This window comes from Bos mutus, chromosome 11 (genome assembly GCF_027580195.1).
Source record: "Bos mutus isolate GX-2022 chromosome 11, NWIPB_WYAK_1.1, whole genome shotgun sequence".
Lineage (NCBI taxonomy): Eukaryota > Metazoa > Chordata > Mammalia > Artiodactyla > Bovidae > Bos > Bos mutus.
The window spans coordinates 77,136,296-77,148,375 of record NC_091627.1 but is presented as its reverse complement, the minus strand read 5'-3'; positions in this window follow the sequence as shown (position 1 = coordinate 77,148,375).

Genomic DNA, 12,080 nt, shown 5'->3' with positions numbered 1-12,080 from the left:
GTTCTGTTTTTTTAGTAAGGAGAGGGAGAGAGACATCATAGAAATCTTTTCCCTAAAAGTATACATTGTTTGGGTGGGAAGAGATTCCAGAGGTCATTTAATGTAACCTTCTACCAAAGAAATTAAGGCCCTAAAGATGAGATGATTTGCCCAAGGTCCTGCATCCAGCTGAAGGGAGAGCCAGGTCTAGAAGCCATATGTCCCCGACTCCTTTCTACACCATACACGGCTGGCTCCCACCTCCACCCTCTTTAAAATTCTGCTAACCCTCTAATCCAGCCACAATAACTCCAGTAATCCCTGTCCCCCACCCTCCTTATCTTTCTTTCCCTGTTTTTATCACTTCTGATTATAACAGTAGCTAATATTTTTCAAACACTATATTCTAGGTTCTGTGCTAAGCATTTTACAGTTAGTATCCCATTTAATCCTCACAGCAAACTTGTAGGGTCAGTTCTACAACCATCCAAGTTTATAGATGGAATAGCTGAAGCTTAAAGGATTTACATAATTTTCCCAGTCACACAAGCTGGTAGAGCTCAGAATTAGATTTATAACTCAACTCTATCTGACCTCCAAACCTATCCACTTCACTTTTCTGTTTGTGAATACAGTACTTAGTCATCCATCCATTCATTATCTGGGTTCTTACCAGCACCTACTAGTTAGTGCTCAGCACTGTTCTGGGCACAATATGAAATAAAAGGAAATGGAAGACCCTATTCTAACAGGAAATACAGAATCTATAAATGTAAAACAACTAGAACACATTTCAAGGCAAGATATATGACATAGGAATTCAAAGTAGTTCTTTTTTTATGTCAGTAAACTAAAAACTTTTCAAAGGCAGGGTTTCAACCTACAGTTCCTAGAATACAGCGGGCTCTAGATGGACAATGGAAGTAATCTTTTTTGTCAGACAGAAAATAGATGTTGGCATTGAAAAAGCAGGTTTACCGCTGAGAGTCTAACTTAAGTTCTCTGTTCGTACAAAATTTTCAGATCCCACTAAAATTGTGTCAACAAACTACCAGCAACAAGAAAAGTTGAGTATCTACTATATGCTAGGTACAATGATGGGCACCTGGAAGCTAGAAAGACAAGGAAGACAGTGGGAACACTCAGATCAGTCAGAGGTAAAGCTGAACTGGGGTGTGCATAGTGCCTTATTGCTGATGTGGTCAGAAGGGGCTGGGCTCTAGGATTATCTAAAGCATCCTGGGGAAAGAGAATTATCTTCCAATGGGAAGTGGAAAATGACAAACTTGGTATTTGGAGGGTTTCAAAAGAGGAGAGGAAGTTTGGGGTTTGAAGTGAGGACTTAGTAAGCCAGGCAGCCCTCCAGGCTTCTCACCAACAGGGGCAGGCTCCCTTAAGATGGGAATTTGATTTGTTTTCATTGCACTAGTGTACACTGACTCACTCCTAGATCTCAACACCTTTATGAGTGAATAGTTTAACTATTTGTGTTCCTTTGTTAGACTTTGGAGTTATTCAGTCAATTTAAAATCTTAAAGTCAATACATTTAAAACCAGTTTGGTCTGTGGCCCAATTTAGCTTGATCTGAGACACCCAAGTCTCCTCACTGGCGACCACTTTAAAGTTGTTGAATCATGGAATGATCATGTTACTGTCATCAACAAGTGGAATCATTTCTTCCAAAACTGACGTTGGGTGATGACTTCCTTTCCACTGGAACTTTGTATCCTTCAATCTGGAGTTTTATGATGTAGTAAAATAACAATGACAGCAACAAATGGAGTTTCCTGGAGAGAAGTAGAATCTTCCTTCTTTAGGCATTTCGCTTTCTCAGCCCTTTAGACAATAGCTTTAAAACATTAAAATATGCCAACTGGCCTCCAGAAAATGAAAATAAATGGCCTCCCAAGGTCCTCCCCAGTCTCAGCATTCAGAGATGCTTCATATATACACTAATTAATTTTCCCATCAGTGTTTTCATTAGTCAGTAGGGCTGTGAAAGTTACAACCCTTTTGTGAAAGGACTGAAATTGAACCGGTTTTTACAACATGGCGGGGTTCTAGAGGGCCCTTTTGCCATCTTCCTAGAAGCTCCAGCTCTCCTGACAGGCTGCCTCTTCTCTACAAGGGTCTGCTCTATGGAGCTTTCTGAATTGCAAATGCAGAAATTTCCCCTGACTTTGTGGGCAGTGTGTTGGTAATTCTGTGGTATGCAGTGATCTAATACCCAGGGAGTCTGTTACCATGCGACCAAAGCTGAGGTCAATTATGGTTCCCCATCAGTGACCCACAGCAGTTTTCATGCCTTTCACTGCAGTCTATTTTGAAGCACAGACACTTTAACATTTTTAAAGGGAACCAGAATTATCATTCAGCTGATGAACTGCCACACAGACAGACATTTTCTTATGATTCATTGAAGTGTAGGTCCTAAGAGGTAATGCATTCCATCTCAGTGTATTAAAGAGAGTGAAGACAAATAGATCAGAGAACAAATCAAACGGTGCACATCAGAGATGCCAAGCTCAAGAGAATAACCTTCTAATATTAATATATGGGCTATATAACCCACTGGGCAAAAACATGTTTTATTCAGGAAACCAACAAATCAAGTAATCTCTCGATAGAAAGCCATTTATAGGTCATTTGAAAATTGAATCCATAATCTTTAATAAAGCTTATTTATACCAACGATGAAGCAATCTCAAATAAATAAAACTGAAAGCAGTGATAAATTAGCTCCCTAGCCTTTATATGTTTATTACATTGTAATCATTCAAATCCACTGAAGTCAAATTTGTCTTACCAATTTCCTAAATTCAATCCAGTGAGCTCCTGGTCCTTACACAAAGTCAATTCATATTGTCAAGTGACAGCAAGAAAAATCAATATTATGCTGGTTTTTTTTCCCACCATCCAGAGGGACATTACTAAGTGTAAGTAATAATACAAGCTTTTACCATCCACAAATCTATTATTTATATGTAAATTCTAGCCACATGCTCTGATACCCTTAAAATGGCAATGAAATAAAAAGCTGACCCTGGGAAATATGTCATACCCAGCATGGTAGAAAAGATCCCTAGGGCCTTAGTCAGGAAATAAAGAGCTGTGCTAGAATTTTATTGAAAAATCGTGATGACAAAGCCCTTTCCATTTAAAAACCATAGTCCGTCATTGTCATCAAATCAATGGCTGAAAATGAATGGAGAGGGTCTCATTTTGCTTTCTGCTTGGCACCCAGCATTGGGTAATGCACTCACATCACCAGCTACAAATCAGATCAGGAGACGGCTCAGAAATTTCCCTAGAATGACGACAGGGTTCCTGTTCAGCAGAAGCCCAAGCCCGGCTGGAGCGTGCCTGAGGCTGCCGGCTCTAGACCTGCTTCTCACTGATCCACTGTCAGTCTGTGGGATGCAGGATTCCCCTGGTAAATGCAACCTGCCCTCCTTCCTAGGAGCTCAACACACGCAGTCTTCCTCCGCGCTGGGGCTGCAAAGGCCTCAAAACGTTTATTCCTCCTAAGTCGGCCTTGTTAAATGCGGTGAGGTATTTTTTTCTTAACTAGGATTTTCAGGTAGAGGTTGCGATTTGAAATAAAATGAGACATGGGGCGGTCCGAGGCAGGTCTGAGACCTGCTCTCTGGGACCCAGGCACCGCCCTCCAGTCCACTCCGCCTGCTCTGAGGCGGAGGGAAGGGAGGCAGGAGGATTCCTCGCGGAGGAATGTGGTAGGAAAGGTAAACAGCGCACGTGAACTGCCCAGAGCTGCAGAGAGCCAAGAAAGGGGCATTCTCCCCTTGCCGATCCCAGAGCAAATATTTACCGAGCCGGACTCCGGTCGTGCGCAGCGCTCTAGGCAGCTGGCAAGGGCCTGGCCGGCCTCGGGTTAGGGCTACGGACGCCTCCCGCCTCACCTAGCTAACCGGGCGAAGGAATCGGGGCAAAGCGTTTCAGAGGCAGGAAAACGTGGTTTGAATGCTCTGGCTCCACGGAACAGCGATGGCCTTGATTGAGTCACCGACACTGAGCTTCCTCGTTTCCTCACTGCACCGTGAAGGGTTACAGGGTCTATGCTGGAGGGGGACTGTGAGAGCTAGAGTCAGTGCCCGTCGACCGCCTGGCACCGCAGAAACCTGTTTTCCAGCATCCTGCCCTCACCGTCCCCACCCTTCCCAGACTCTATTGGACAGACGTTCTGCATCCAGCAATGCAGCCCTTTGTCATCCCCCTTCCTGGGGCTTGTCTTATTTCCACGTCAAAGTTGCAGGGTCCTAGGGAGCAGCAGGTACGGCCTGCCCAGCTCTGCAGGTCCCTCAAGATCAGCCCCAGCGTCACTGTGGCCTCCTGAATCACACGCAGCTGCCTGCTCAGAACAGAGGAAAAAGAAGCCATCGCTCTTTTCACCTCTTCTCTCTCTTTCTCTCTTCTGCAGCAGTCAGGCCGGCAGCCAGAAAAAGCCCAGTATCTCCCTCCATCGTTTCCTGCAGCCTCCACGCACCTGAGCAGAGGTGGAGAGGATGAGGGGAGGAGCGACTTCAGACCACTGGCTCCTGAGCTGCACCCCTTCTACGTTCCCTGAGGGGAGTCCTCTGGATGGTGGAGGAGGGGAGAGGCACCCTATAGGCAAGGGTTCAGAGAGAGAGCTCCTGGCCACTGCTCAGTCTGTCCCCTCCCCCAGCATTAAATCAAGAAGGTGTTCCCAAATTCACAGCACCGTTCTTCATTGTGGGTGGAATGAGGGGTACGAGCTCCCTTTCCTAAGCTCTGGTGGCCAAGGCCCTGTACATGATGAGGTTTATGGAGGGTGGTTTACTCAGAACATGAGGAAGCAGGGTGAATCTGATTGGCCCCATTTTACAAATGAGGAAACTGAGGCTAAGAAAGGTTAAGTGGTTCCCCCAAGTCACAGCCAGAAAATGCGTGAGCTGGGATTTGGGAGCTCCAGGCGGTGACTCTGGAGCTCACCCCCTCAGCCCGAGGCTTCCTGCTAGCAGGTGGCGGGGAGGGAGCTGACTCACAGCTTTTGATTCGTTCAGTTCTTTTCTGCATTAGTGCTGTTACTTCAGCCTGATGAACAGATACTGCAGTTCCCATCTCTCACTTTGCAAAAAACAGCCACAGGAGGCTGCTTGCCTGCAAGCCCAGGAGTCACAGCATTTCCAGGTAACACACTGACACAGCAGCTTGTGGGTAAGTTAAAAGAGAATGTTTGAGTCCCTAGAGATCTTCTAAATCAAGGATTCTTAACCTGGAGTTCAAGGTAGGCCTCAGGGGAATCTGTAAAGCCCCAAATTTGTATATACAAACATTTTCCTAGGGCAGGGGTGCAGACCTTTCATCAGATTCGAAAAGAGGCTTTAAGCCCCAAAGCGCTAAGGACTGTGCAGGGTCTGGACAACCAGGCCTCACACTCCCAGGCTCCTGTTGATTCATGAGGCAGCACAATTTGTGATGGAGAAAACCCAGAGCCAAACACCAGAAGCAGAATCTGAGCTCTGAATCTTCTGGCAAACATTTTAAAGACTCATGAATTATTAAAATAGCTAATTAAGTCAACCTTCACCAGAGAATATTTGCTTTTTCCCCTCGTTGAGCTCCCTGTGAAATTCGAGTTCTTTTCATCTTAAGCACAAGGTCGTTTCCCTTTATTCTCTCTTAGCTGGTCTAGGAAGAACTTGGAGTGGCCTACTGTGTTCAGTAGTAGCAGCCTGCTATATGCACCTCAGTGTACACAGCTGGGAGGCTCTTAACCCATTTTCTCTCCTTTACCTGATACAATTCAGTTCCATGCAGTGAACTTCCCACCTTAATCGCAATCCTTCTGTTCTGTCAGGCCTCTCCCTCAGTGATCCACATCAGCCATGCCTGCTCCCACATCTTCCCTTCTTACCAAGACAGTTCTGCCCTTGGAATGCTGTGAGTGAATGGCCTTGAACCAAAAATATACAACAGTCATCGAATCAGCTTAAGTTCTGAGGCCGCACTGGCTCCCTACAATTTGGAGCACTTCCTCCCTCTCCTCTATACCTAAATCATACTTTCAGGACAGTGGTCCTCCAATTCTGCATCCTTGATGAAGTCTTGTTATTTCATCTTTGTCAGTTTCATCTATTTCCAACTAGATTGTAAATCCCTTGAGAGCAGGAACTTTTTCTTCTTCTTCTAATGTGTTTATGAACAGGTTTTATATCAAGCTTATTGTTGTTTAGTCACTAAGTCTTGTCTGACTCTTTGTGACCCCATGGACTGTAGCCCGCCAGGCTCCTCTGTCCGTGGGATTTCCCAGGAAAGAATACCAGAGTGGGTTGCTATTTCCTTCTCCAGGGGATCTTCCCAACCCAGAGATCAAACCCCAGTCTCCTGCTTGGCAGCTGGATTCTTTACCACTGAGCCACCAGGGAAGCCCTTATATCAAGCTAGATGCCATGTTAAAAACTCTATGTATCAAGAAGTTCTCCCCACTTCCACAGTCTTTGAAGCTGACCCCTTGCCAACAATTTTGCCATTGCAAAAATGAAAAGGTAGGGACCTGGCCAGGAGTGAGGGAATCAACTACCCCCTTCCCATAGGCCTGCTGCCCCAACCCATGGTCAACAAGTGCTTCCCTGGGAGATTGCAGCCTCCATGCCGGCTGCACTTGGTACCCAGATCGGAGACCACCCTCTGTGGCACTGTGAGCCCAGAGCCGAGGCTCCTGCCCCTCACCCTACCATGAGATGCCACGAGCATACACCCGACTTGCACCCTCCCCACACCTGTGTCCAGGTCCCTGCCAAGAACAGAAGGTGACAGTGGTGAAGAGACAGTCAAGATCTGTCAGGGGGGCAGGAAGTCTAGAAGACAGGACTGCGGGAAAGCAAAGTTTGCAGTCCCTGGACTCGTGCTCCATTGTCCAATAGACGTCTTTTCCAGAAACGAAATCGAAGATAAAAGTACCAACAATTTCAAGATGGTGAATGGTGAGCATTAAAACTCAGGTGTGGGGCGCTTCTGAGTGGGAAGCTCTGGGTAACAGCACTGGAGGCACACCCTGAGGCCTGCCTGCAGTTTCCTGAAATCTCTGCCGTGACTCTACCTGCAGAGATCCAAAGGAACAATGGGTGATTCACTTAGGGGTGCACAGACTTACCCTAACAGCTATGGATACCACCACCTACCTCATCTACTATCTTGTATGTATATATAGGATTCACGACTTGGAAATACATCTGTAGGGATGAGTAAAACTGGCCAATAAGGCACTCGTTTATTATTTAGCAATCAGATACAAGGCTTTGGTGGAAAATTCTGAGGGCTTTTTAATTTAAAAAAGATTGATTTAGCCATGACCTATGTTCCCTTTCCCCACTGAACCCATTCTCCTTTTCACCTTCCGCAGAATTCAATAATCCTTAATGATTACCAACCATAAAAGAAATAGTGAAAACAAATTTTATTCAATGTCTATTAGGCCTCAACAAGATTAATATAGTGTCACACTTTGGTTTTAAACCCAGTGTTAACCACTATAAGCTGTGTACTATTTTTCTCTCCCTCACATTTTTAATTCATGACTGTAGCTGAATCTTTATCCTAAAAAGATTTTTAAAAGGTTGATTGATCCAACTGGCACTGGCCTGGATTGGGTCCCATGATAGATAATGCTTTTTTTTTTTTTTTGTAAACACAAGCAAACAGTCCCTCTCCTCAATAACTGAAGTCTTGATAGAGTGACGCTGCCATCAAGAACTGAATTTCTGAGCTGGGCTGGGACAGGGCCTGCTGCCTGTTTGCACTGATGATGTCTGGGGAAGGAAACTGGGTGCATCAGCTGACTGAATTTCTCTTTTTCCTTTCAAGCATCCTGACATTTTGGCTGGCTGTGTGCGCCTCACCCAGCACCCAGCTGCTGGGTTGACATCTGTGAGCTGCTAATTGGTTGGGGAGTTTTGTAGCCCACAGGAGTGAACTGAGCTGCCCAAGAACTGTAACAGAACAAGGTCTCAGAATGGAAATGAGCTGCTGGGATGCGGGACAGTTTTGCATATTGGTGTCTGAAATTCGGGGAACAAGTTCCTCTGTGGTTGCTAGTTCCTACTTACCTGCAAGTATTTCCAGGGACAGAGAAGGTTTTATTTATCTCTTGGTGCCTACTATTGAGTTGGCCAAAAAATTCATTTGGGTTTTTTCCATATGATCTTATGAGAAAACTCGAACTTTTTGACCAACCCAATACACAGTTAGCATCCAATAAGTGCTTACTGAATTGACACAGCCCCAGTCCTCTTTCCTTTTCTTCACTGTGCCTCCAAACTCTTCCCCTGGGAACTAACATTAGTACTGCTGGCTGCATCCTTGCTAGAGATTATCTCTCTAAGAAAATCTTTCCCTTTACTTCACAGGTCTGGTGATGAAGCATTGGCACTTAAATTTTTTTTTGTTTAATTTTTTGAATGTATTTATTTTTGGTTGTGCTGGGTCTTCGTTGCTGCGAGGGCCTTTCTCTAGTTCCAGAGAGCAGGGATCACTCTCTAGTTGTGGTGCTGAGGTTCCTCATTGTGGTGGCTTCTCCTGTTGCAGAGCATGGGCTCCAGGCACAGGGACTCAGTTGCTGTGGTGCACGGGCGTAGTCGCTCCTCATCATGTGGGATCTTCCCAGATCAGGGATCAAACCCATGTCTCCTGCCTTGGCAGTCGGATTCTTTACCATTGAGCCACCAGGGAAGTCTTGCACTGTCCCTTTTAAAATGCTTTCCATGCCAATAAGAGTCCAGTAGATTTCTTCCTTTCTAGGTATCCATACTATAGAGGTGACCTCTAATTGTAGGGGTCCCTAGAGAAATGGCCAGTGATCCCTTTCCTCACTGGCTCAGGACATCACAAGTAGGATCCATGCTTTTGTCTGTGGGTTGTTTCTCTAAGCTGAGACAGAGAATTAAATTATAGGCCCAAATTCCCATTAAGCCAATATTTATTTTCCCTGTGCTTTCATGGAAAGCAGTAATAAATCTTGCTTTGTAGGGTCTTTACCTCCTTATTCAGTTCCCTCAGCTAATAAAATCAAGACTATTCCTGAAATTAGATTAAATAATTTGACTCTCCTTCTAGAAGTTTCAGAGCTCTCACTGACCTTTCTTGAAGAAGCAGAAGCTATCTTGTTTTCTTTTCTCTCCCAGTGGCCTATGAATATCCTGTCATTTAAAGAGCAGAAATAAAAAGGATTGAGATAGAAAAGGCAGAAAAACTGGTTGTCAACTTCCACTAATTAGTTATCACTATATGGTCCCAAACTCTCTCCAGGCCTCAGTTCCCTTTCTGTAAAATTTAGGACTCAGAAGAAAAAGTTATCTGTAATGGTCCCTTCTGACTTCCAAAATCTAGGTATCTCAGAGGATTAAAGCCTTCATGCACAGACTGTAATTCTCCAGACCTAACAAAATTGTTTTCTTTGTGACAAGAACATTTTTTTTCTCTTCTTTATTTAAAAAAATAGAACAGAACAAAATGAGCTCAGATCATAAATTCCGCTGATTTCTTTCTAAACCACAGGATTCGTTTTCTGAAATTGCTGTCTTTTCCTTCAAAAGCCTCAGCAGTCCTCAGCCTCGTCAGCCAGTTGCATCACTTTTTATGAGGTCGGTGCAATGAGGAAGCCTTAGAGAAAGGCTGGAATGAGCAGTGACAGGGCGCAGGACTCTTTAGTGGTAAAGAACCCCCAGGAGGCCAAGTTGCCCCCCTTCCATCATCTCCTAACATCTAGAACCCAGTCCAGAATCTAAGTGAATAAAATGCTGTTTTGCCAATCAACCCATTGATAATGATTTTTCCAGTGACTATTATGTTCATTAAACTATTGATCCCTCATATTCACAACCCCAACAATCATTCTGGCCTTAGTTTTTAAAGTCATAGAAAGATATATTACTGGGATTTAAGGATAAAATTTCCATAAAAGGAGATCATCTCAGAAGACTCTAGAGATTAGGAACACGAACACTGTAGCAGTCAGGATAAGTTCAAGTTCTGATCCCACCATTTACTGTGAATAGCTGTATGAGCTTTAAATTCCCTGTTTCTACATCCTCATATGTAAAATGAGGATGATATATAATATCTACTTCATAGGGTGGGACAAGAAGTAATTGAAATAAATTGTGGAAAGAGCTTAGCAAAGTATCTGGCACATAGTAAATGCTCAATAGATTCTGTTATTATTAATAGCGATACTGCATGAATAATACATAAGTGAAATGTCCCATTTTTGCCCTAATCTAGAGAAGTTACGTTGACTTGGGCATCACATACATTTCTGGACTTCTCTTGGGTCCCTGAAGCAAAGGTAAAGTGGGAAAAAATGCCTTTACAGTTTAATCAATGAACATAATGATAAATTTCTTTAAAATATCTAAAATGATAGTTTAATGTAACAATAGCTTACTTCAAAGAGACAGAGAACAAAATAATTTAAGCGACTAAAAAAATTAAGAAGGTCTTAAACCTAAAAGGGAAATAATGATTTTGGCCCTCTGTTGATTACCTGGGTGAGTTTCAACTCTCATCCTTGCTTGGGACTGATGCCCTGGCTCTAGCCAATCAGAGAAGCAGGGAACCACAGAAGGGAGAGGATAAGGACGGTCACGGGCTGTGGCAGCACATGGCCTAAAAATAACCCAGGACTCAGTAATGCTTGTTTGACCAAAAGCATTTAATCTTCTATCACCCCTGGAAATCAGATGGTGTTATAAACCCAGAGGGCTAAGGTAGATGAAACACAGTGACTCATGCTAAGTGGGGACGATGCTCTGATGAAACAGTAGTCTTAGTTTGCACTTTAGAATTCAGATCCACAGTGAGATGAGGTTCATAAACTCCCAGGGGTCAGGGGGTGGCCCAAAAGACCCCAAAGAATTTGTATTCAGGTTTGTATCTGCATTAGCTCCTAATGAAAGCCAATACGGTATTGGCTATAACTACCAGAGGGTTCCTAATGGGATTTACTTATGTTACAGAATCAACAGTAGGTTCAATCTGCCCCCAGTCAGACAGGAATAGATAAACGCAGAAGTGCAGAATTGCTTCATCCAAGTCTGGCTCCAAATTGTGAAATGTCTCAGTCTGAGGTGTTGCCCAAGCAACCCTTGAAACAAGCTTGCCAAGCTGCCTGGCTAGATCCAGAAGATGGAGATGACATTCGTGGAAAGGGAAATTCTGTTCACCCAGAAGTGAAGACAGCAGGTAGACAGACCCAGTCAGCCGATCAGGTACAGTGAGAAACCATTTGAATTGAAAAAAAAAAAAAAAATGCAAATCATAACTAAATTACTGGAGGGAGGACACAGCAGAACAGGAAATGTGCATGCAGATAAGTGAAGCCTCCATTAATGGTTTCCCTGCACTTATCAGAAGGGGTTTCAATTAACCTGATGAAGACCAAGGCAATCACAGTAGGAAGAAGGATGGATTTAGGATTAATCTCCTGTTGTTTCCTACAGTAATTTATGAGGGAAATGCTTCTGATGAGCCAAGCTGGGATGAACCCCAAGTTGATTAGATTTTTTTTAAAAAAGAACCACGTTAAAAACATTGATTCCCAAACCTAGCTACACGTTAGATTCATTTCGGGATCTTTATAAATTTCCAAAGCCCAAACCATACCACAGCTCAGTGACATCATGATCTCTAGGGGGTGGGACACAGGCATTAGTATTTTCTGAAGCTCCCCTTGAGTCTAAGGTGCAGACAAGCTTGCAAACCAGTCTGATGGACATATACATACACTGTGGAGATTTGTTAGGAAGTGGCCTGTTGGGTTAAAGGAAATAAATACAGTCCTTAAGAATGACAAGAAAATAGCCTGCCTTAAAACAGAACAGGAGGCATGTCTCTCATTTCCTTTATTTGTCATTTTAAAAAATGTGTGTTAGTGTCCAAGAGGAATGGGTGAAGAGACAGAGCCACATTCAAAACAGAGAAATGGGCCCAAGATGGTGATGGAAGAGAATCCTGAACGCGCCTCCTCCCACGAACACACTGAACCGACAGCTACGTATGGAAGAACTCCTCTGAGTGACTCCTACGCAGCTGGCAGATGAGAGGAGGTGCACATGGAATGAAG